This window comes from Myotis myotis, unplaced genomic scaffold, assembly GCF_014108235.1.
Source record: "Myotis myotis isolate mMyoMyo1 unplaced genomic scaffold, mMyoMyo1.p scaffold_m19_p_10, whole genome shotgun sequence".
NCBI classification, from domain to species: domain Eukaryota; kingdom Metazoa; phylum Chordata; class Mammalia; order Chiroptera; family Vespertilionidae; genus Myotis; species Myotis myotis.
The window spans coordinates 77804275-77827229 of record NW_023416314.1 but is presented as its reverse complement, the minus strand read 5'-3'; the positions used below and the strand labels follow the sequence as shown (position 1 = coordinate 77827229).

At 51.8% G+C, this 22955-nt stretch overlaps 1 protein-coding gene across 3 annotated transcripts in view; it reads right to left on the bottom strand.

Annotated features, from left to right (window-relative positions):
• The window catches only part of PC (pyruvate carboxylase), a 69362-nt gene that overhangs the window by 22670 nt on the left and 23737 nt on the right, over window positions 1-22955 (bottom strand). Inside the window, exon 1 of one of the 3 annotated variants that reach the window (XM_036326495.1) lies at window positions 1979-2074. The exons of the other annotated variants lie outside the window; for them this stretch is intronic. The gene's annotated coding sequence lies outside the window, so the exon portion shown is untranslated. Of the gene's footprint in view, window positions 1-1978; window positions 2075-22955 lie in introns of those variants that run through there. 3 annotated transcript variants of the gene reach the window in all.

Below are 22955 nucleotides of genomic sequence, written 5' to 3'. Positions count from 1 at the left end.
GGAGACTAAGAGACAACACGGAAACACATGTGTGATCTTGGATTGGACCTTGGACACCTGACAAACTTTAAATAAGGTCTGTGTCGATGTCCATTTTCTAATTGCTGTGCCATGGTTATGTGAGAGAATATCCTCATTCTTAGAAAAAAAAAAATACTTCAGTGTTTAGAGCAGGGGTCCTCAAACTGCGGCCCGCCGAAAACATTTATCCGGCCCACCGGGTGTTTTTGCCACCGCTATGTGCATAGGAATTTGTTCATAGTTTTTTTTTTAAACTATAGTCCGGCCCTCCAACGGTCTGAGGGACAGTGAACTGGCCCCCTGTTTAAAAAGTATGAGGACCCCTGGCTTAGAGGTTTAGGAGCATCATGTCTGCAACTTACACTCAAATGGTTCAGGGGAAAATAGAATAATGAAACAAATGTGGTAAATATTCGTATCGGGGGTTTGGCTAAGGGGTGGAAGAGATTTGTTTGTACTGCTTTTGCAACTTTTCTGTAAGTCCGAAATTATTTCAGAATAAGAAGTGACAAAGACACGGATGGAGGAGGTAAGCGTGGGAGCAGCGCCTGCGCACAGTAGGTGCTCAGGGCTGGAAACATCGACCTCACCCCTCACTTAAATCCCAGAGAACCGCAGATGCTACCCTGTTATCTCCCCCTCACAGGCCAACTAGCAGCTGGCCTGACCCTGAGCTCTACCCACCGGGAGGGAGATTCTTTTCTGGCCCAGCAGCTGGGGGCAGGCAGGCCTGGCAGTCGATGGCACACACAACAGAGAGCAGGTATGGGGTGCAAATCTCACCCTCATCCTGGGCACCAAGTGCCTGCTCCGCGTTGGCCCGCAGGCGGGCCTGTAGGGACAGGGCAGAGAAGAAAGAGCCCAAACCACCACATCAGCAAAGACAAGAAGAGGCAAAGGGCTCCTTTGGGACCACACAGCAGCAGAACAGGAAATACAAGGGGCGCAAAACCATGAACAGGTCCGCCGCACGAGAAATCATCACGGTCCAAAGAGAACGGCCAGGGGCCACTTTTGCTTATTAATTTAGCAACGGGGCTGGACACAACCAAATTCAGCGCTGGGAAGCGCACCAGAGGCAGGCCCAGAAGGCGCGTCTGGATGTCAGAGCGGCAGCTCCTGGAAGCCTTTGCAAAGCCTCTCCAGCGGTTCTCAACCTGTGGGTCTCAAACAATGAAAATACATCCTGCGTATCAGATATTTACATGATGATTCATAACAGTAGCAACATTACAGTTATGAAGTAGCAACGGAAATAAGTTTATGGTTGGGTCACAACATGAGGAACCATATGAAAGGGTCGCGGCGTTAGGAAGGTTGAGAACCACTGCAAAGTATTTATTCGCCTTGGCTGGGTCAGCGCCAACCCACGGAAATACCCTGTGTTGCTGCCGAGGGAGAAGGCAGCTGGACTTGTGACCCGAGCAATCAGGCGTTGGGTGCAGAGTTAGAGAAAGGGAAAGGTCAGGCCCCTGGGCTGAAGTCAGGCAGTGGGGAAAGTGGGACAGAGGACAGCCCAGCCCGAGGCTGGAATCAGCCCGCCTGGGTGTGCCCCAGGCTCTGCCTTCCCCAGTTGGGCACCCGAGGCCTCATCTCATCTGTAAAATCAGGTGCCATCACCCCCAACCTTGGCTGGTCGCCCTGGGAACCACGGAGCGATAAGCCAGAGCTGCTCTCACCATCCTCCCACGGGCCTTTCTTCCCAGCTGAGCGCAGGGGACAACCGGGACCCTTGTCCCAACACAGCCACATGCCCCCACCCTCAGACCCCTGCCCGCAGCACTGCTCTCACCCCTCCCCCCGCTCACCCAGCACCCGCCAGAGCAGGGGACTCAGTGGGCCTCCTGGGACCAGCAGCCAGCACACGCAGCACCTGTGCTCATGGACAGCGCTCACCTGAGACCCACACCCAACTCAGGCACCGGAGACCTGGCTGTGCCCTTCCCAGAGCACTCACCCTGCACTAGGAGCCCAGCACAGCTTCTGCCAATGGAGCCTGCAGGCAGCCAGTCGCTCAGCCTGAAGTCACTGGCCCCAGAATACAAAGTTCTCGGCACCAGATCGTTGGAGGCCTGGGCGGCAGCCAAGGCTGAAATCAGGGGAAGGGGTGGCCTGCAGTGGAGCAACTTCCGGCCTCCTGCCGCTCTGGGGCCCAGAAGGACAGGCAGGGAGGTTGGGGCACGCAGGCAGCAGGTGGTCCCAGGCAGGACACCAGGGGAGGAGAGGGACAGTAGATTTCTTGCTGCCGCTGAGGTTAAAGGCACAGAGGCATCAGCCAGCAGGCAGAGTGGGGTCTGGAGCGGCTGGTCACGAGGGGCTCCTGTGGCTAAAGAGGGCACAGGTCGTCACACTGCTGCTCAGAGCCACACAGCCCTGCAACGCAGTTCACGGCTCAGTCATACAGTCACCCCCTGCCACGCCAGGCTTGGGACCCCAGACACAAAGATGTATACAAACACTGCCTCCCTCCCAGAGCATCCCCAGCCTTCTCAGAGCATGGCTAATCCAGCACCCAGCCCTCCCCTCATCCCACCCCACTTCCCTCCCGAACGTGAAACCAGAGAGTCCGGCTGCCTGGTGCTTGCTTAGGCCTTTCCAGAATCAGCTCTGGCTGGGAGAAAACCTACAGGCTGGATGTGAGACAGTTTGGCTAAGAATCTTCTTAAAAACTCTGCTGGCCTTGTTCACCAAACCGGGCCCCTAGGAAAACCCTCGTGCTCTGCCGCATCGGCTGAGCCTCTCTGGGCAGCACCTGTCCGTGGCGGGATCTCCCTGTCGGAGAGGCTGCCAGACGCAGAGAGCCTCTGCTGACTCGCTCCGTGCGGGGTGATGGTGATGCACTCGAGCAAAAGTCTGCTTCTCTGCCCTCAGGGACGGGGAGATGAGTGAGAGGAAAGCAACCACATCACCCCGAGATTCCACCCCGTTCCCTCTCTGACACAGAGCCAACAGCCCCAGGCAGCCCAGAGGCCTGTTTGCTATTTTCGCAAAGGCCAGCTGACATATCCCTTTCCTCGGCCTCGGACTATGCATTAGGGATGGGGATGGAGGGCTCTGACTCTCACTTGGGACATGTAAACAACGCCTTGCCGGCAGAATGAGGCACAGTGACGCCATGAGTGTCTAGGGCACCTTCCCCGCCTCTCAGCATGAATCACAGACAGGGTCTCCTTGTCTTCCAGCTTCGATTTTCTCCCCAGACACTGGATGGATCAGCTGGGTGTTCCCCTCCCAGCCCATCAGGAAGGTGCCTGCATCGCCCCCTGGAGCGAGTCAGGGGCAAGGTCTCAATGTCGTCAGTGCAGTCCCAGTGATCTGCCACGTGACGCCTACAACATCCAACACTCACAGGCTCTGCCTGCATGCCCGGCCGGCCGTGCTGGCAGGCGACACTCCCACCAGGCACCGGCTACACTACAAACACTAAGTCGGGTAACTCTCCAACCTCCGTATCACTCCCTTTTACAGAAAAGGGACCAGGCGCAATGGGATTAAGTGACACCCAAGGTCACCCGGCAGGGCCAGATTTGAGCCCGATTTGTATGCCTCCCTCCAGAGCACAAGCTCTGAGACATCAGGGCACACGGAGTCACCACCAATAAAGGAATAAGCCGTGGCTTTCATTGGAAGCACAGTGGAAATCAAAAACTCGACTCCTGATAAAAACTGTGTCGCTGGCCTGGATTTCAGCGGGGCCACCAGCAGCAGGCACTCTGTCCTTGGCCCAAGCTGTGGCCCCGATAAGCTAGGGCAGTTTTAGTTTGTCCAATAAATCATCAAAATGGCACTAGAAATCCCACTTCTTCAGACCTAATGTACCTCCCAGGCTGCCTCTTGTAACCAGTCAGGCCATCGTCGTCCAAGTGTGGACCAGATAGCATGGCCACCGTGTTCAGGGTGGACATGATCTCAGCCAGAGCAGCCTTGCTGGGATCAGGTAGAGCATCCACCCGAATGGCCCTGGAATGTTCCTTCCAGGATTTGTATTGCTTCCACCCTGAACTTCCCTGTTCTTCACCTCGCACCTCCTGCAGCCTTCGTGGGCAGCTGTGGGCAGGGGGCACAGAGGAAGGGAAAGCCAGGGCCCTGCTGCAGGGAAGGCTGGGCAGAGGGTCAGTTTTGGAAGCTCACAGTGTGGACTAAGTCCCTCCGCACATAGGAGACTGGGTCAGAAATAGGCTCCCGGAATCTCCAGATTAATGAGTGAGGTTCCTGTACATCTCTCCCTACTACCCCCAGCACCACCAGCACCGCACCAGGCTCTGTTCCCGGCCCCAGCCGCCTCCACAGCTGCCAGCAAAAGCAGGTCAGAACCAGAAAGAAAGATTTCTTTGCAGAGGACTCCATGCTGTGGCAGAAGTGAGCCCCTGATGGATGGGGCTGCTCTCCCTGTCCCTCCAGAGCAGCGGTTCTCAACCTGTGGGTCGCGACCCCTTTGGGGGTCGAACAACCCTTTACTTATGTTCAATTTGTAACAATGAAAATACATCCTGCATATCAGATATTTACATTACAATTCCTAACAGTAGCAAAATTACAGTTATGAAGTAGCAACGAAAATAATTTTATGGTTGGGTGTTACCACAACATGAGGAACTGTATTAAAGGGTCACGGCATTAGGAGGGTTAAGAACCACTGCTCTAGAGGCCCTTCCCTCCAGGCACCTCTGCACCATCCTAACCATGTCCCACAAGGGCCCCAGATCCAGCAGCCAACGGAAAAGACCACCTGACTTTCAGGGCTGCAACCACGGCTATCAAAGTGCCCAAGGAGGACGGACTAAGCTGAGATTTCTGGGTGGGGAACACAGAAACAATGAAGGTGGCAGAGGAAGGAAGAAAAGAGAACGAGGATACCAAAGACAGATAAAGGCACGGAGTAGAAATAGCCTGGGGTCCTAGGACAGCATAGCCCAGCAGCTCCTGCCCTGAGAGGCCCACAGTGGTTCAGAACTGCGCCAGCGAGGCTCCACGCCACCCCTGGAAGCCCTGGACTTCAGGCAGCAGGCAGAGAGGACAGGGCGGCACAGTGACAGCGGAGACACTTAGGACTGCATGGGGCAGGGGGATTTGTGGATTGGGGAGTGGAGGAGGCTCCAAGAAAGGAAGTGAGTGGAGGATGATCAAGGCCTGCAGGGAATGACAGGGAAGTACAGGGGCAAGGAGAGGGCCAGCTGGCATAGCAGTGGCAGCCCAGTCCCAGCCTCATTCCAGGGCAGGAAGACTTTCAGGCCGAACACTGCCCCCTAGTGCAAAAGGAGTGCTACTGCGGACCCGCACATGCCTGCCCAGATCCTGACCCACAGTGGGAAGGCCACTTGCCTTAATTTCTCCACATCCTTTCAGCTCACGCAGGAAGGCCTGGCTGGACACTCCCACCTCCATGGCTGGCTCAGATATCCTCCCTGGGACAGCCATTGGCCTCTGTCATTGTCCTGGACACAGCCCACTGTCTTCCTGCCTGAGGGCTTTCCGTAAGGTCATGTCTGTGTCCTCAGGAAGGAGCACTCAATAACCTGTCTCAGTGGGATACTGTGAGGACCTGGGGGACCACACCTCCATCTATTTCTCTACCACCGCTCCCCACCCCCTCAATGTCTCCCTAGCACTCTGTACAGTACCTGACACTGAATTAAATGTCTGGGAATGAACGAATAAACAAATGAGTGGATGGAGGGATGGATGAAAGGATGGGTGGACTCCAGGTCACACAGTGAATCTGCAGAGCAGTGAGAGTCCACAGTGCTATGGAACTCTTAGACAAAGATGAATAAGTCATGACCCTTCCTATGAACAGCACCCACAACCTAGTGGGACACACAAGAATCCCTCACACATAGATTAGAGCCCAGAGTGCTGACAAAGAAGGTCAAAAGGGCAAGATCAGCAAAAAGCACTGCAAAACGATTGAACTGGGGAACCAGGAAGGCCTTTCTGGACTGAGTGAGGTGACAGGCCCTGAAACCTCCATTTTAAACACGGCTAGACAATGCTCTGCAGAAGCCAGACACCAGAGCACAGCAGACATACTGGTGATCCAGAAAGCTCCTTGGCCCCTCACAGCCCACCACCTCAGCTGGAGGGTCAGAGCCAGTTCACACCAGTTCCAAGGGGACAGGAAAGTGGATGCCAGTGTATGGACTGAATTGTGTGCTCCAGAAACATGTGGAATCCCACCCCTAGGATCTCAGAACCTGAGCTCAGTTAGAGTCTTCATAGAGGTGATCAGTGAACATGAGGTCACTAGGGTGGGCCCCAATCCAATAGGCTTGGTGTCCTTAAAAGAAGGGGAAATGTGAACACAGAGACAGGCGCACAGAGGGGAGCCAGGTGGAGACACGGGAAAGAGGCTGTGTGCCCAGGCCAAGGGCTGCTGGAAAATGCCAGAACAGGAAGAGATAAAGAAGGACCTGCCCCAAGAGCTGTCGGAGAGGCCGTGGCCCTGCCAGCACCTTGATTTTGGATTTCTGGCCTTCAGACTGGGGTCAATAAACCTCTATTGCTGCCAGCCACCCCGTTTGGGACTCTGCTATGGCAGCCTTGGGGAATGAACAGACCTAGTTTTCCCACAAATGACCAGAGCTCAGAGACCCTGAAATCAGGGGCTGGGGAGCACAGGGTGCTAGAAATTTCCCCTTCTCTCATCTGCTCATCCTGATGCAGGCCACAATGTGGCTTTCAGAGCAGGTGGAACTATACAGAATGGTGATCGGGTCCCCTCCAGACCAGCGAAGGCCGGGTGGTTGGCAGCAAACACAAGCAGGTGCCAGCACCAGCAGATGAGCGCATGGAGAGCCTGTGGGCTCAGCAGGAAGGCGGCTCAGGCGTGGGGATAAAGGAGCGAACCGCCTGGTGAAGTCCACTGAGGCCGGAGGCCGGGAGTGGCCCTAGGCTAGACACCTAGTCTTCAGGGAGGGAGCTGCATGCATGGACTGTACCCGAAACGTCAGGGATGGGACCAAGGAAACCAGGCAGGGAGAAAAGCTTTGCAGTTTAGAGGGACCATCTTGGCCGTTCTGAGGATGCTGGATTTGAGGAGGGAAGGCCTGGGCCAGGGGCTTCCCAGAGATGGCACTCTAGGCACCCACAATGGCTGGTTTTGATCCTAATAGCCACACAGAGCAGTTTTCAAACCACTGACAGCGTTTGTCTGGGCTTTCTACTGAGGGCCAGTAACTGCTTTAAGTCACATTATCTCATTTAATCATCAGAAACTTTGTAAGGCAGGTGTTATGGTCACCGCTTTGTAAGTAAGTAAACAGAAACTCAGGATAAACAGCTTGGCCACAGTCTCAAAGCTTGGAGGCACTCATATTCTGTTCGGGCCACGGTTCCAAACTGGGCCTTAGACACCTAACATCCTGCTTCCCAGGAACCGCCTGTGGGTAATTCAACATCAATCACCCCATCACACCCTCCCTTCTCTGCCTGCCACCCTCCAACTGCTCCTCTCCAACCATCCAGCTTTTGGGGCCACTCCTGGGTCCCCTCTCCCTCCAGCTGGATCAGTCACACCCCGTCTTGTCCCCTCCCCACTAGAGTCTTCCTCCTCATGGTTAGGCGGCCCCTCCTGAGGGAGGCTGACTGAGCACCCCACTGCGTGCTGAGTGGAGCAGAACTTCCCCTGCGGTGTTCTGGAATTCTGCAGAACCCATCAGAGGCGCCGGGACCCACTGGCCTTTGCCCTGAAGTGCACACCCAGGAGGGGAGAGGAGCTGGGTGACCTGCCAGGAGCTCTGGCAACAGCCCTGGGCAGGTTCTGACTGGCAGGACTCACTTTTAGAATAGTTTCTCCCCAACTGGGAGAAGTCAGAGTGCTGAGGATTCCCTGGGGAGGAAGGCGCACCAGCTGAGGACTTCAGAACTGACGAGGTAGTAAGTGAACTATGAAAGCCCCAGATGACTAATTGCCTTTCCTATCTTCTCAGTCCCAAACCCAAGGGCACCTACAACAGGTCGCCTTCCCAGACCTGTTGCCACCTGCCCACATCTGGAGGAGGAGGTTGTCTTATAATAATTGCAAAAACAATAATTAATAAAAGCCATAAGTGTCTGCTAAGTGCCAGGCCCTGGACAAGGCACCACCCAGGTCATCCCACCAACACTTGTCAGGTGGTATTACTCCACATGACAGTCCTACTGAGCTGTAACCTGCACACTGTAAGTATACTTAACAAGATCCTTAGGCTCTCTGTCGTTTATAAAGTCCTTGAATAGCCGCTCTCATATGCTACTACCAGCAACACTGACCAGCAGGATTATCTTCATCGTACAGAAAAGGAAAGTGGGCTTTCCAGCCCCATCTGGGCCCCCCACGCCCAGCACCACTTTCTGATAAAGGGAAGGATGAAGGGAAAAGCAGCCAGGGCCCTGGGGGGCAGGATGATGGAAGCCAAGAAGTGTGGGAGGAGCCTTGAAGAGGAGGTGGGGCCATGTATCCCTGTGCCGCTGTGATTCCATGGAAAGAGCAAGGCCCTAGAATCAGAAAAGTCGGGTTCAAACTCCACCTTTGCCACCACCTGGTCCCATGATCTTGGAATCACTCTACCTCTCTGCACCGGTGTGATATTGTGATATATAATAAATATATTACTCGGATTTTGTTCCTAGTTCCTGGCTCAGAGCGCCTAAAACCCTTGTAATTTCCTGAGGGGAGCATCTTTTTTTATTCATAATAAGCCCCTTTCAACCACATCTGAGTTTATGTTAATGAGATGACTCTGGTGGGTCCCTGAGTAGCTTTATGATGGGGTCTGGTTGACAGGTGAACCAACCTTGAGATTGGGGAGGGGAGGGGAGGGGAGGAGAAAGACGGGCTGGAGACTTTGTTAATCACCAATGGCCAATCTTGCCTACATAATGGAGCCTCCATAAGAACTCTAAATGAAGGGGTTCAGAGAGCTCCCAGGTTGGTGAACGCATCCATGTGCTGGGAGGGTAGTGCACCCCAACTCCACAAGGACAGAAGCTCTTGCACGGACCCTCCCGGACCTCGCCCAGGCCCCTTTTCACCTGGCCGTTCATCCACATCCTTTGTAATAAACTGGTAATAGTAAGCTAAACACTTTCTGAGTTCTGTGAACGGTTCCAGCAAATCGTCAGAACTGAGGAGGGGATCATGGGAATGAATCTCTGATTTACTAGTAGAGCTGACTGGTCAGAGGCTGGGAGGGAGGCCAGGACTTGCAGCTGGCATCTGCAGTGGGGGCGGTCTGCGGGGCGGGGCCCTTCACCTGTGGGGCCTGCACCAATTCTGGATAGTGAGTGTCAGAACTGAACGGATTGTAGGACACCCCATCGGGATCTGCAGAGAATGGGAAAATTGGTTGGTGTGAGGGAAAAGGTCACATATTTGATGTCAGAAGTATTATGAGTAAAAAAGTTACAAATCTGTTAGCCCACCTATAAAATGTCTTTATCCTCCAGCACAGAAGGGAAACTGCAGGCTGTCCCTTCAGTTTCATCAACTGTAAACACAAAACATACTCAAAGGACAATGATGAGGTTTCACACTGGAGCCACCAAGTGTTCACTGAGCACCGGTGGCCCACAGCACACACTGAGGGACAGAGGATGATAGGAAGCATGGCCTCTGCCTTCAAGAAACGTTTCATCTGGTGAGGAGACAAATCAGCTCAGCCCAGACATAGGAATAGTGAATGCCTACTCCATTCCAAGAAACTGCTTTACGAGGAAAAGGAAATGGGGAAGTAAGCAACTGAGGAGAGCCCAGTCAAAGTTATGGAGGGGAGCTGACCGGGGCTCAGAGGAAGGAGCCTGGCACACGGGTGTCAGCACCTGCTCAGCGAGTGGGCAGGCGGTGAGAGGGAATAGCAGGGGTCAACGGGCCTCTCCCTGCAGCACGGTCTAGCCTGACAGGGTGAGGTCAGGGTCGGGTGGCACAAAGCAGATGCTGGTCAGATGAGAAGTCTAGTAAAGAACCAACAGAAGATGAAGTTAGAGAGGTTTAGTGAAATGATAAAGAAAAAGCGTTCATTCATTCATTCGTTCAGTACTGATTGGGTCTTTCCAATGTGCCGGGTCCTGTTAGGCACTGGAGATCCGCCTGAACAAGAGCGAAGAGGTTCCTGCCCTGACAAAACTAGTCAGGAGACCGAGCGCAAAACCAAGATATTCCAGACCCGTCAGATTATAAGTGCGGATTGTCTCCGTGCTCAGACCCCCTGCTGAGGACAGCTGTCACTTAGAGATGTGACACGGAACAGCCACAGGAGCCACATCCCTCCATCCCTGGTCCAGAACACGGGGGACAAAAGGCACAGATTTACCAACATTTGGAACAAAGTGGAGGGAAATGCATGTCCCTCCCTCTCACTGTGCCTGGAACCACACACATGCAGAGCCAGCTTCTTCCTTCTCGAACTCCTATCCCGTGACTTGGGAGAGAGCCTGGCCTGTTTGCAGTTGAAGATAAGAGCCAGAAGCCATTTGGGCCCTTATCAGCTTCTCCTCCCCTTGAACTGAGGGAAAGGTTTTCTTTTAAGTGAAGGGGAAGTTCTCTTCTTTCAGATCTAACAGCGAGTCCTGCTCAAATGCCAGGAATTCGTTCTCCCAAAAGGCAGGTAGTTCCCGGCTTCCCCTTCACTGCTGTCTAGGATCTAATCACAAACTCACCTCTTGGGGAGAGCTGATCATGGCCCTTCAATTTCCCAGATTCCTTACAAAGGCACATTACCTGGTGGCTTTTGTAAGCCACTGGCCTGGTATGACTTCCTTCGCAAGGTTTTTAAATGCTCGAACATACTATTAAACCCACTGAGATCAATGCATTTAATGTGGTGTTACCCAACACCACGCCAGACAAGGACAGGCGCCCCTCCAGAGCATTTCCTCAAGGCCCAGGTTGGCCAAGGAGCGGAGGGGGAGGGAGGGGCTGGGCCCTAGCCTGGTGCTAGACTCAGAGCAGACCCTTCCCTGGCAGCTTCAACATTTCCATGAGACCCCAGTTGAGGGAACCATGTGACCTTTCCCCCTACTGTCACCACCACCCCAAGGCATTCTGGGCCAGAGCTCTGGGACCCATAGCCCAACTTCCTCTGCCTGCAACGTCGCAGGCAGAACCCATTTTCATTGCCAAGTAGAATTTGCTACCTTGGGCTCCTAGGCTTGCCCATCCCTGACCAGAACCAGCCCCACAGGCCTGTGAGCATCGATCCAGCCCACCCCACCTCCCCTGGATTCCTGTCTTTGAGGACATTCCCAGAATCCTTCTGCCCTCTCCTTTCCAAAATACTAGCAGGCTGCCAAGTTCCAGAGGGAAGAGAAACAATGGCCACAGTGCTTGCAACTCCCGCCGGGACGGCGTGCTTCTAGAGGCCTCTGAAAGGTGGTCCTCTTACCGGGGCAGCGGTCTGCACAGCTCTACGGAGGCCACACTGTTCCTGGTGCTGGGACACCCAAATCTGGGCCCTCTGCCTGCTGCTTGTTTATAACTGATGTTTTACTCAGGCCTCTGTCAATGACTTTCCAGAACTGCCCTCTCCCCTATAGCTCAGAGGACAGAGGCTGCTTGTGAGCCAATCTCTGCTCAGGGGTAGACCTTGAACAGACTGTGTGAGGGAAGAATAAAAAACAAAACCAGGTCAAGGGTGAGCTGGAGGGGAGGGTCAAAAGCCACAGCCTATGGATTCTGGCGGACAGTTACAGGCAGTGGTATTTGGGTTTTACAAAGGAAGGGGGGCCAGGCCCAGGGAGGGAGAGCCAGCCAGGAGAGAGGGCTTCCGACCTAAGAAAAGGAGCAGAGGGTCCTAGCTAATTACAAGGTCTTCCTCTTCCTGCGGAGACCTGGCTGTGCCTGAGGATGTCCCCCTGGAACTGGTGACATCATGGTCCTTTCTCTCCACGGGGCCAGAAGACTAGATTCCTCATGAGGGGACATGTTACCTAGTGGCTCTTGTGAGCCACTGGCCTGGTCTTGATACCACTGTAATTAACTAGTCCTATATAATAAAAACCTAATATGCAAATAGACCGAATGGCAGAACAACCGGTTGCTATGACGTGCACTGATCACCAGGGGGCAGATGCTCAACACAGGAGCTGCCCCCTGGTGGTCAGTGCGTTCCCACAGGGGGAGTTCTACTCAGCCAGAAGCCAGGCTCACTGCTCCTTAGTGCTGCCTCAGAGGCAAGACAGGCTCCCGCCACCACCGCTCTGTCTGAGGGTTCACAGCTGGCAAGTGCAGCAGCATGGTGGAAGCCTCTCCCGCCTCCACTGCAGGCTGGCGGTAAGGAGTGAGGAGTCCCGGACTGTGAGAGGGCACAGGCCAGGCTGAGGGACCCCCTCCCCCTCAGTGCACAAAATTTCGTGCACCAGACCTCTAGCTATTAATAACAGGAAAGGAGCAAAAGGGAGGCCAGACATTATAAGCATTCTCCAGGAAGCTGCAATTCCACACTCCCCAGGGAGCCACCGGCCCATTCCCTAAAGTTCACCAGAAAGGGGTCCAACAAAAGGTAAGATGGGCCCATGTGCAATGAATGGGAGTGACACAGGGAAAGTGCCTGTCAGTCAAGCTTGGGAAGCATGGATTGGCTAGAGCAGGCAGGGCCATTGCAAGCCTGTGAAAATGTGGGGATACATAATCCCCCAAACAAAGGAGCTCTCTCCATGGGCCATATGGACCCCTCACACCATGAACAAAAGGACTACAGCTGGGAACACTAAGCTAGCCTGATGCTAGACTGGACTGTCCCAGCACAGAGCGGGAACGCTGGACACCGGCTTTGATTTCAGCTCTACTGGAAGCAAATGGGACTTCTATGGTGGGACTCGGGAAAATAGGATCTTGGAAACTCAGGGGTTTGATTCCAAAGAAATAAAGCTTTTTATAGTGTCTCATCCTCCCGTGCAAATCTCAGAAAACTCTTTTTCTCAGTATATTGCAAGAAGCCCACTGCCACTAGCAACAGGTGGAGACGTAGAGCTCTCCTCACTGGTAACAGTCTGACTTCATTAGCAAGGTGTTTCAATGCTTGAACATACTATTAAACCCACCCAGATCAATTCGTTTAACGTGGTGTTATCCCAACAACCACGCCAGTCAAGACGGGAATAGAGTTCCCACCCACTGGGTGCCACCCCACTATCGCAAAAACAGAGCACAAACCAGGCTGAGCTCCGGTAGGAGTTCTTGGAGAAAGCCCAGTCGATAGCTCACTATTCTGTCTTTGCTTGGCTTCCTGAACCCAAGGTTAACTGGTCAGAGAGGGCCTCCCTGGTTCAGAGCTCACTGCCTGACAGGGCAGATGGCATCCAGAGAAGTGCATGGGCTGAGCCTGCCAATGAAATGTGAACGGGGCAGAGGGCCTAAGTCAGGCGAGGTCCGAAGGCACAGGCGTGTCTGGGAGACCCAGGAGTTAAAGGAAAACTCAGTTGGGAGGGAACTTGTTCACTTCTCTCGGGTCCAGGATGCTGACCCACACAGGTACTTCTGATTCCACCTCTCCTCCATCTTTCTCGAGAGCTGACAACAAGCAGCTTTCTGCTTCCTCTTTAACGCACAAGTCACAGCAGAGATTCTGGAAGATGAGGACAGCAACACCCACTGGAGGCGCCTCCCGGGGTTAGCAAGAGAAGAGGGTTGGCTGGAATACTGAGGTGACAACCAGCAGACTCCCTGCTTGGGGCGCTCCGCCTTCTGAGCTGGGGCTGGCCCTGTCCTCCCCACATCAGGACAGGCACCCGGTGCTTTTTCCCTACTGGAGGCGGAGAGGTGCCACTGACTACCACATCCGCTTTGAGACTGGCCATCTGGTTGGTATCCTGCTGGGTGGGTGAGCTACAGGGGCCGGCAATTAGGCCTCAGCCTCATCCAGGAGCAAGGACAGGAGCAAGAATAGTCTGAGGGACATTTCTACAGCGTGAGATCTTAGTCTGTTTTTTCAGGCGCTTTTCCACACCTTACCTCAATCTCCCTACACCTCTGGGAAGAGCCAGCGTAGGGACATTAATGCCCACTGAGGGAGGAGAGGTGAAAGCCTCAGGACACGCGTTTAGGAAACAGATTACCCTGGTCCAGGTCTAAGAAGGAAAGTCTGAGGCCATCTGGGAAAAAGTACAAGCTCTGGGTAAATGACCGTGGGTAAGGATTCGTCAAAGGGGGCCTTCCCTATGCAGAGACCTTCGCTGTGGAAGGAGAAAAGGGGAAAGCGCCTTTGTTAACATTGAACCAAGGGGCTAATTGGCAGGAATCTAGGCCAGCTCTGAATTGGCAGGAAGGGAATGTGGTGGGAATACAGAGAACTGGTGGGCAAGCTCCCCCACACCCTCCACCCCTAAGTGAACAACAGCCTGAGCAGGGTAAGATGATGGTATTTGCTGGCCTCCTCCTTATATTTTCTGCCTTTTTTGCTCTCTTTCCTCAACCATACTCTCACCACATCTCCCTCTCCAGTGTGGAAGCAGGAAAACAATCCAAAGAATTGAAGGTGCCTCTTTTGCGATCAAACAGTGGGAAGGTGTGGGGGCAGAGAGAAAACAAGCAGAGAGCTGGTTCGATTTGAAACTACAGGAAGCAGTCCGCTCAGCTCAAACTAGGCCCTAGAGCTGTCAATTACAGGGTGTTGAAGTCAGCCCACCAGTCCACTCGAAAAATCAATGGAAAAATATCCTCAGGTGAGGAGTAACAACAACAAAAAGACCAGTGCAATGACCCATGACCTCCTATCCTAGCACCAGCCCATCAGTGGAGACCATGACCCTGAAAGGACACACCTTAATAGCTTATGAATATTCTATGGAGATCCTCCCCTAAAATCCCTGCCTTTAGAAAACATAAAAACCCTTAAGACAAAAGACACAGCATGTGCTCTGTCTCTCTAGAGCAGTGGTTCTCAACCTTCCTAGTGCCGCGACCCTTTAATACAGTTCCTCATGTGGTGGTGACCCCCAACCATAAAATTATTTTCGTTGCTACTTCATAACTGTAAGTTTGCTACTGTTAGGAATCGTAAATATCTGATATGCAGGATGTATTTTCACTGTTACAAATTAAACATAAGTAAAGCATAGTGATTAATCACAAAAACAATATGTAATTATACATGTGCTTTCCGATGGTCTTAGGCGACCCCTGTGAAAGGGTCGTTCGACCCCAAAGGGGTCGCAACCTACAGGTTGAGAACCGCTGCTCTAGAGCATGTCTGTGCATCGCCCCCACATTTAAAAAAAAAAATTATTGATTTTTAGAAAGGGAGAGAGAAACATCAATTTGTTGTTCCACTTATTTATGCATTGATTGGTTGACTCTTGTATGTGCCCTGACCAGGAATCAAATCTGCAATCTTGGCATATCAGGACAAGGCTCTAACTAAGCTATGCAGCCAGGGCTAACCTGCTCTCCCTGCCCCCCACCCCCCACCTTTCTTCCCTAAGGCACACTGCTTGCTTTCTTCAATGGTCCCTCAGCAACTTGTTTCCTGAGTCCACACAGCCCAGCTGGCTCACTTCTTCTGTCTCTGTGACTTTCTTTCTTTTTTCTTTTTTTAAAATATATTTTTATTGATTTCAGAGAGGAAGAGAGAGATAGAAACATCCATGATGAGAGAGAATCATTGGTCAGCTGCCTCCTGCATGACCCCTACTGGGGATCAAGCCCACAATCTGGGCATGTGCCCTTGACCGGAGTTGAACCTGGGACCCTTCAGTCTGCAGGCTGACGCTCTATCCACTGAGCCAAACCAGCTAGGGCTCTGTGACTTTCTATAAAGGGCTAAAGCAGTTCCACCTAGGCTCACTCCTATTGCATGATCTTGCCTCTTCTATCCTAAGCCCTTCCTTTGTTTCACTGTCCCCAGCTTTAATAAACATACTCTAATAAACACCTGGACTTGTATTGTGAAATCTTTCCTGCACAAAGTCAAGAACGGAGAGTCCACATTACTGGTAACACCTCCACTCTGTTTCAGAGTTTGAGTTGCTGAAACCTGCCTAAGGTTCCCGGTATTCTGCCAAGATCCACACCCAGCCACTGTCAGCTGGGGAGGCAGATAAAGCTCAGGGGCAGGCTGCCCCTGGTCCACCCACCAGGTGAAGGCCTGCTCCTTACCCTCCGTGCTCTCCTTGCAGCACTTACCACCACTGTAATTAAACAGTGATGGCCTTCTGTCAGGTTCCTCCAAGGATAGGAGTTCAGGCTTAAGACTTTCTGGTTCCCTGCTGTGTCTCCAGCACTTAGAACTCGGCGAGTGCTTAAACAGTTGTGGAGCAAATACAAGTCTCTCTCAGCTACCCAGCCCCCTAAAGCTCAGTGACCATGCAGAGACCAAAGGTTGCAGGGGTAATGCAGCTACTGGGAGAAGGGAAACAGGCCTCCTGGAACCTCACTCGTGGGAAGTGATTCCTCCGGAGACAGTGTGCTAGGTTCTGAGACAAATATCCTGAAGTTTTGTGCTAAATGAATGGAGGGTGCAATATTGTAATTTGTAAGAAATTATTTGGTCATTCAGGAAATATACCTCCATATACATATGTAAATTTCCCAAGTGTTGAGAGTGAAAGAGGTGTGTTGTTAGAGCAATAAAGTGACTTTTGGAAAGCACCTCAGGATGGGCTGGTTGCCAATGAAGCCAACCCAGTGGCCCTCAGGGTTAGAACTTTCTGTTCCTTCCCCACTTCCCATACCTAACCATGCCCATCTCCAACCTCCTCCAGGGAGGAGAGAGGGGCTGGAGGTTGAATCAATTGACAGTGATTGAATCAACAGTGCCTGTGTAATGAAGCCTCCAAAAAACCACGAGGATGAGTTCAGAGAGCTCCGGGATGGTGAACATGTGGAGACTTGGGGAGAGCAGTGCACCTGGAGAGAGCTGGGAGCTCTGTGCCCATTCCCACATCTCTTGCCCAATCTGTAACAGGTTGGTCAGAGCACAGGTAAGAATCTGGCTGAGAGAGGAAGAGAGAGAGGCAGGGGGTGACAGCTGGAGGGGAGGCATCTTGCAGGACTGAGCCCTTAACCTGTGGAATCTGAGGCTGTCTCTGAGTAGAGCAGGGTGGGGAAGGTTTTTTCTGCCCGGGTCCATTTGGATATTTATAGCATCATTTGAGGGCCATACAAAATTATCACTTAAAAATTAGCCTGCTACATTTGATCAAACATTTAATTAATTCATCCCTAATGCGTTGGCAGAGCCAGACCCAATGATCTCATGGGCTTCATACAGCCCGCAGGCCAGATGTTCTCCACCCCTCGGATTGTGTCAGAATTGAGTTAGTTTGGTGCCGGGGGAACTCCCTTGCCCTCATGTTGTAATTGGGTCTGGGAACCCTAATGAGGGTGATCAGGTAGAGGTCCTGGCCACAGAGGGAAGGGAGGGCTGGTTCCAGTCCCCTGAGGCCCCAGATTCGGTTCAGTCTCCCACTTCTTTCTGGGTCCTTGGCTAAGCTATTGCTCCCAACTTTTAGCATCTCATGCTTAAGGCTAACTAGGCTTTCTCCCTGCACTAACTCAGTCTCTCCCTCAATGCTCTTCCTGCTGCTACCTCCCCCAGGTCCCCCCCTCCCCAAAACAAACACACAACCTGCATTTCTTTTAGCCGCCAATAGAGTCTACTGCTGGTGGGACTGGCAAGAACAAATGACCTTTGCACACAGGGGCCCAGACCTCCACCCGGCTCTACCCGGCTCTGCTCTGCATCCCCAGGCTCTGTGTGTGGGCCCGGCTCCCCCATTCACCTCAGCCAGATCAGTCCTGACTGAATGACCCCACCACTGTGCCCAGACCACTGTCTTACCTTGGCAATGGGTAGGCCAGGTTCATGGCTGTGGACAGAATGCCTGTTCTGCTGGCTGCCAAGCAGCTTTACACGTGAAGTCTGTGCTCCTAATGAGGCTAAAGAGCCTTACCTCCCAAGTGACATAGTTGGCTAGAGGCAGCGAAGCAGCTCACCCCATTGCCAGGCCCGAGACCGTGGCTTATTCATGTTGGTGTCCCACATCTGACTGAGCAGCGGACCAAGGAGGCACCGAGTCAATGTTTAAGGAACTAATAAACCTTAAAGGGAGACATGGCCACACAGAATGTGCACGACATTTGGTGGCAGAACACCTGGATCCCAGGCAGGATTCTTCATGACCTCAGGCAACTCATCTGCAAAATGATATCCCGAGCCCCTCGGGCATGTATGTGAGAGTCCTTGCTCACTGTAAAGGGCTGGTGTGTATCGGTTTCCTGAGACGGCCCGCTCCTTTTCCTACCTGGGAGAAAGGAGCCAAGGGCATGGAGAATTGATAAGCTAAGAATGGAGGTCAGGTCTGAAATTCCGGAACTAAGCTCCCAGGAAAACTGGAACTGGTCCTGGAGGACTGATCATATTTCATAGTGGGTGTGTGTTTGCTGCTCTGCACATGGTTCTCAGGCTCTGTTTGGTATGGAGGTGCTTTGCCTCAGCCAGACCTAAATGAACGCATGCCCACTGTTGTGGTGGGTATAAGAAGGTTCCTGACGAGGGGGAAGGATCTGGGAAACTTCTGGCATTCTGTATACTGAAGGGAACCAAAGTTCTGTCACCCTGAAGCTGCCTTTTTGGGATATTGACTTTAAGCTGTTGATTAATACACAAAACTCAGAAAGAACCTTTGACCCTCCCCCTCTTTCCTGCCCCAGAGATTCAGACAGAAAAACCTGCTTAGGAAGATCTTAGGATATTCAGCTCAGGCTTATTTGAATTAAGTATGGTCAGTCAGAGGCTTTCGGCAGGGGCCTGTTAGCTAGAACCCACTGTGTTCCATGGTTACTCAGTCACCTAGAATTTTCCTGCCATCTGTGTACCCTCTTCAACTATGCCCACTCTCGCTTCTGAAATCTAATACCCCATCTCCTCACCAACCCCCGTTTCTCCTTTATACAAAATGTCTTCTATACTCCACTCTGCCTGTCTTTGTAATACCCATTCCTAAGTGAATTCCCCATGCACACGGATGAAAACTTTGACTTTCTCCTGTTAAACTGTCTCTGCTAATTTGATTATTAACCCAGCTAAGAACGTAGAAGGTTGGAGGGAAAGTCTTAATTTTTTTAGCCCCCACAATAAGGGACTGAGCCTGAGTGACCTGGGGCAAGAGGCGCCTCAGCACCAGGCCTCCGCCTTCAGGGACAACAGCACTCAGCCCGGGTGGCTGTGGGGAAGGGCTGCCAGAGCCTGGTGGTCCAGGAGGGCCTCCTGCTGCAGGAGCGGGGCAGACTGGAAGCCTGTCAGCACTCCCTAAAGTTAGCACGTTTTCTTATCCCTTATGGAGCACGTACTCTTATCCCCTATGGAGCACCCACCCTCCACTGCAAAATCTTTGTCAAAATGCCCAAGACCCTTCCCTGGCTGCAGCCTTTGAGCTCTCTAGGTGGTAAGGCAAACAGCAAGTGAAATCCTCTCCTCCTCCCCAAGAATTGTGCATTTAAGAAAAGTTCATGTGAAAGTAGTCAGAATTCTTGCTTCCACCCGCAGCTCCTGTCAAAGAGAGATAAAGCACTAGGTCTGAAGTCTACAGAGTCGATGCTGCTCTTAACATTTCTACTTCTAACATTCTCTTTTTGGGGTGTGGGTGGAGAGGAGATGGGTGGAAAGGTGAGAGACAAAAGAAGAAATAAACAAGAGAATGAACTAAAGGCTTCAGCTCATCCTGGCCTCACAGCAGAGCCCCGCTAGGTGGCGAGGGCCCGGAGGAGAGGACAGCAAGACTTGGGACTCCTCCCTGAAGATCTCTTCTCTCCAGAAGTCATTCTACTCTGGCAGCTCAGAGAGGAGCGAGGCCAAGCCCACAAGCCTCGGTATCCATGCAAATCAGAGGGTTTCAGGAGAGTCCGTAGAAAAGACTGGACAATCCTGGCACCATGGGCCAAAATGGGCTGTCCCAAGTCATCGGGTTAGTCTCAGAGGGTAAAATAAAGGAAGAAAATGTTTCTATTTTCAAATTCTCCCTTCGCTTAAAGAGCGTCTTTGGGTGTGGCTTCCCGTGGCTGATAACAGAGACTCTCCTGAGGTCTCCAGGAGCTTAAGCTGAGAAGGAATGAGAAGCCATGGGGGGCGCGAGGGACAGAGTAACAACAACAGTGAATGGGCTCCAGGCCAGCGGCAGTGAATGAGCCAATCCTGACCACATGTGCTAGGAATAGCAAACATAACCGAAGGGAGTGGGGATGGGAAGAGATCTCACTTCCATCACTGAGAAAAGAATGAGGCCTGGCCGGGAGGGGCCTGCTCCAGGCTCCCCCTTTGAACGAGGTCAGAATTAAAACCTCAGCCTCAACTCTTTGGAGAAGAGACACTGAATTACTCAAGAGGAATATCTGAGTTTAAAAAACGGGTAAGAGGTCAAAGGCACATTCGTGACCCAGACTTCTGCAAGTGACACTGGTCAGGTAATATCAGATAATGGTCTTGAGCATGTAGGTTACCACGGTGTCTGGCACAAAACCCTTGTTGAATGAATATATGGATAAATGGATTCAGAATGAGACTGTTTGACCTGAAGTAAGCAGATTACTGGAGACAGAGCGAGGGGTATGTGAAACAGGGACAAGTGAGTTTGTTTTCCCATGTACCCAGAATATACCATGCCTCTAACCAGGGCATAAAGGGAAGAAGGAGGAAGGAGGGGAGAAGCAAGGAACATGTGTGTCCTCAGACTCCCCATGCCCACAAGATGAAACCCTGCAGAGGTGCCAGGCTATTCGTCAGCAGGCATCAGCCAGAGATCTCAGATTATGGGGCTGGGACGAGAGGAGGGGGAGGGGAGAAATGGCATGGACCTAAAATCAGGAGCACAATGTGGCAGTGACCAGAAAGCCTATCTCCTGGGCACCTGTTTGCAGCTTCAGACAGGGCAAAGGGCTACAACCCTAAATTTGATGCTAATAAACTGATTTGTCAAGTGGAAAAAAAGAAAGAAAGGGAAAAGGGCCAATGTTTTTGAACCATGGTTTCCTGTCAACCCCAAGACTCAGAGCCACTTCTCATCTTCACAGCACCTCCTCCAAGCGGCCTCCCTCCTTTGGCTTTCTTCCTTTGACCCAGGATCAGAACTCCAGCCTCCTCAGGGAATGGTGCTGGGCCTGGGCTCACGTAATTTGTTCAATGCAGAGAAATGCACACGTGACAGAGGAACTGAGGCCAAGGACAATACGCCTTACTGGGTCAGCGGTTTAACTGCCCTAACTGCATCCATTTATACACTTGTCTCCTCAGCATCGTGAGGAAGACAACCCACTTTCACTAGGGCAACTGGGCGTGACAACAAACAGGCTAAAAACTCAACTGCTTGCTCAAAAACCTCTTTACATTTCTCCAAGCCCTTAGGCAGGAACACAATAATCTTAAAGAAGAAGCATTCTAGAGAGGAAATACAAGCAAAAAGAGAACAGAAGTCAAGGATAATTTTCTAAAACTGATGAGAAACAGATGTTTTGAGCAAAATATCCTGCTCGTAGGCCCCAGGCATCATGTCAGATGTTACTGGGGAAGAAGAATAAAAGGATGCTAAAAGGCTTTGTGAAGGACACAACACAGAAATGACAGAGAGAAAATCTAGAGTCATTCAGAGAAATAAACACATAAACATACAGCCTCCTGACAGTGGGGCGTTTTGTTCTGTTGGCTGTGGCCTGGCACAGGGCATAGTGAGAGCATGGGTGTCGGGGCACAGATGAGTCTGAACCCGGGCTCTACCACTCATGGCTGGGCGACTCTCTCTCTCTCTTTCACACTCACACTCTCTCACACACACACACGAACTAAATTTCCTCAAGACAACACCTCCAGAAGAGGTCACAGAAGAACAGAATAAACATAGCTGCCATTACTAATTTTAGCTGCCATTATCATTTCATTGTTGTATTCTTTTAAATAAATTTAGTTCTAAATGCAGAAAAGAAATAAACCAGCAGATATAAAACCACACTGCAATTCTAATCTTATAAGTTCCCCAGACTTTGGAACTCTCCCTGAGAATTTTAGACTGACAAGGTTCTCTACACAGAGAAAGCTGCCCACATCCTTCACAAAAGGGCTCCCTCCCTATCCCAGCTCGTTTAAACGGAGAAAGGAGACCCACTATCTTCCTAATTACAACTTCCCTGTTCTTGTGAATGAGGTTGGCTGCCTCTTTGACTGAATAAAGTGCACCCAGCATCCCAGCACCCACAATCCCAGAAGAGACTTTACGAAGTAGAGGTTTAATTTAAATCAGAGGGAAGAAGGTGGGAAATAGGCTTTGAGGCTTGAAATCCAAACAAACAGAATAACAACAAGAAGGACGGGGAGGAGCTATAGACAGATGAACCGCCATTCAACAAATAGCTGCTCCATCCTAAGGTTCAATCACTCTCTGTCGGCACATCAGTTAGGAAGCAATGGCTGCCAGCTCACTGGATGTGCATCCTCTGCTCTGCCCTTTCATTTCCTGTCTCGGACCCACATCCTTACATGGCCGCAGGTGACACAGGTATGAGTCATTTACTGTCCACAGGAAGCCAAGAGCCACTGACCTCTCCATCACTGAGAAGACCTGTTAGTTTCACTCTGGGCTCCACCCTCTCTCTGGTAAACTGTCTTGCCCAAGTTTGCTATCAGGTAAAAAGAGGGTTTTGGGCAAGGACACAGAGGATATGAGATCATCCTCATTCCTGGAAAATAACTCTCACTTTGAGGTGGTTGAGTCATGAGCGCAGCAGGGAAATGGGACCAGATACCACTGAGCAGCAAAAAGGCAGGCTGTGCACATCTCTGCCGCACACAGAGAGAGAGAAGTCTCAGAGTCCCTGCTCCTTTAGGTGGGGAGTGTGGGAGGGGAGAGAAGTTAGGAATTAAGGGTGTTGATTTGGCAGAACAAATGGCAAACACTCTATTCTTCCTTCTTATTTGCAAATAAGATAGACATGATCTTTGGACACGAGGACAATGGCATCCTAAGCATCTGAGAAA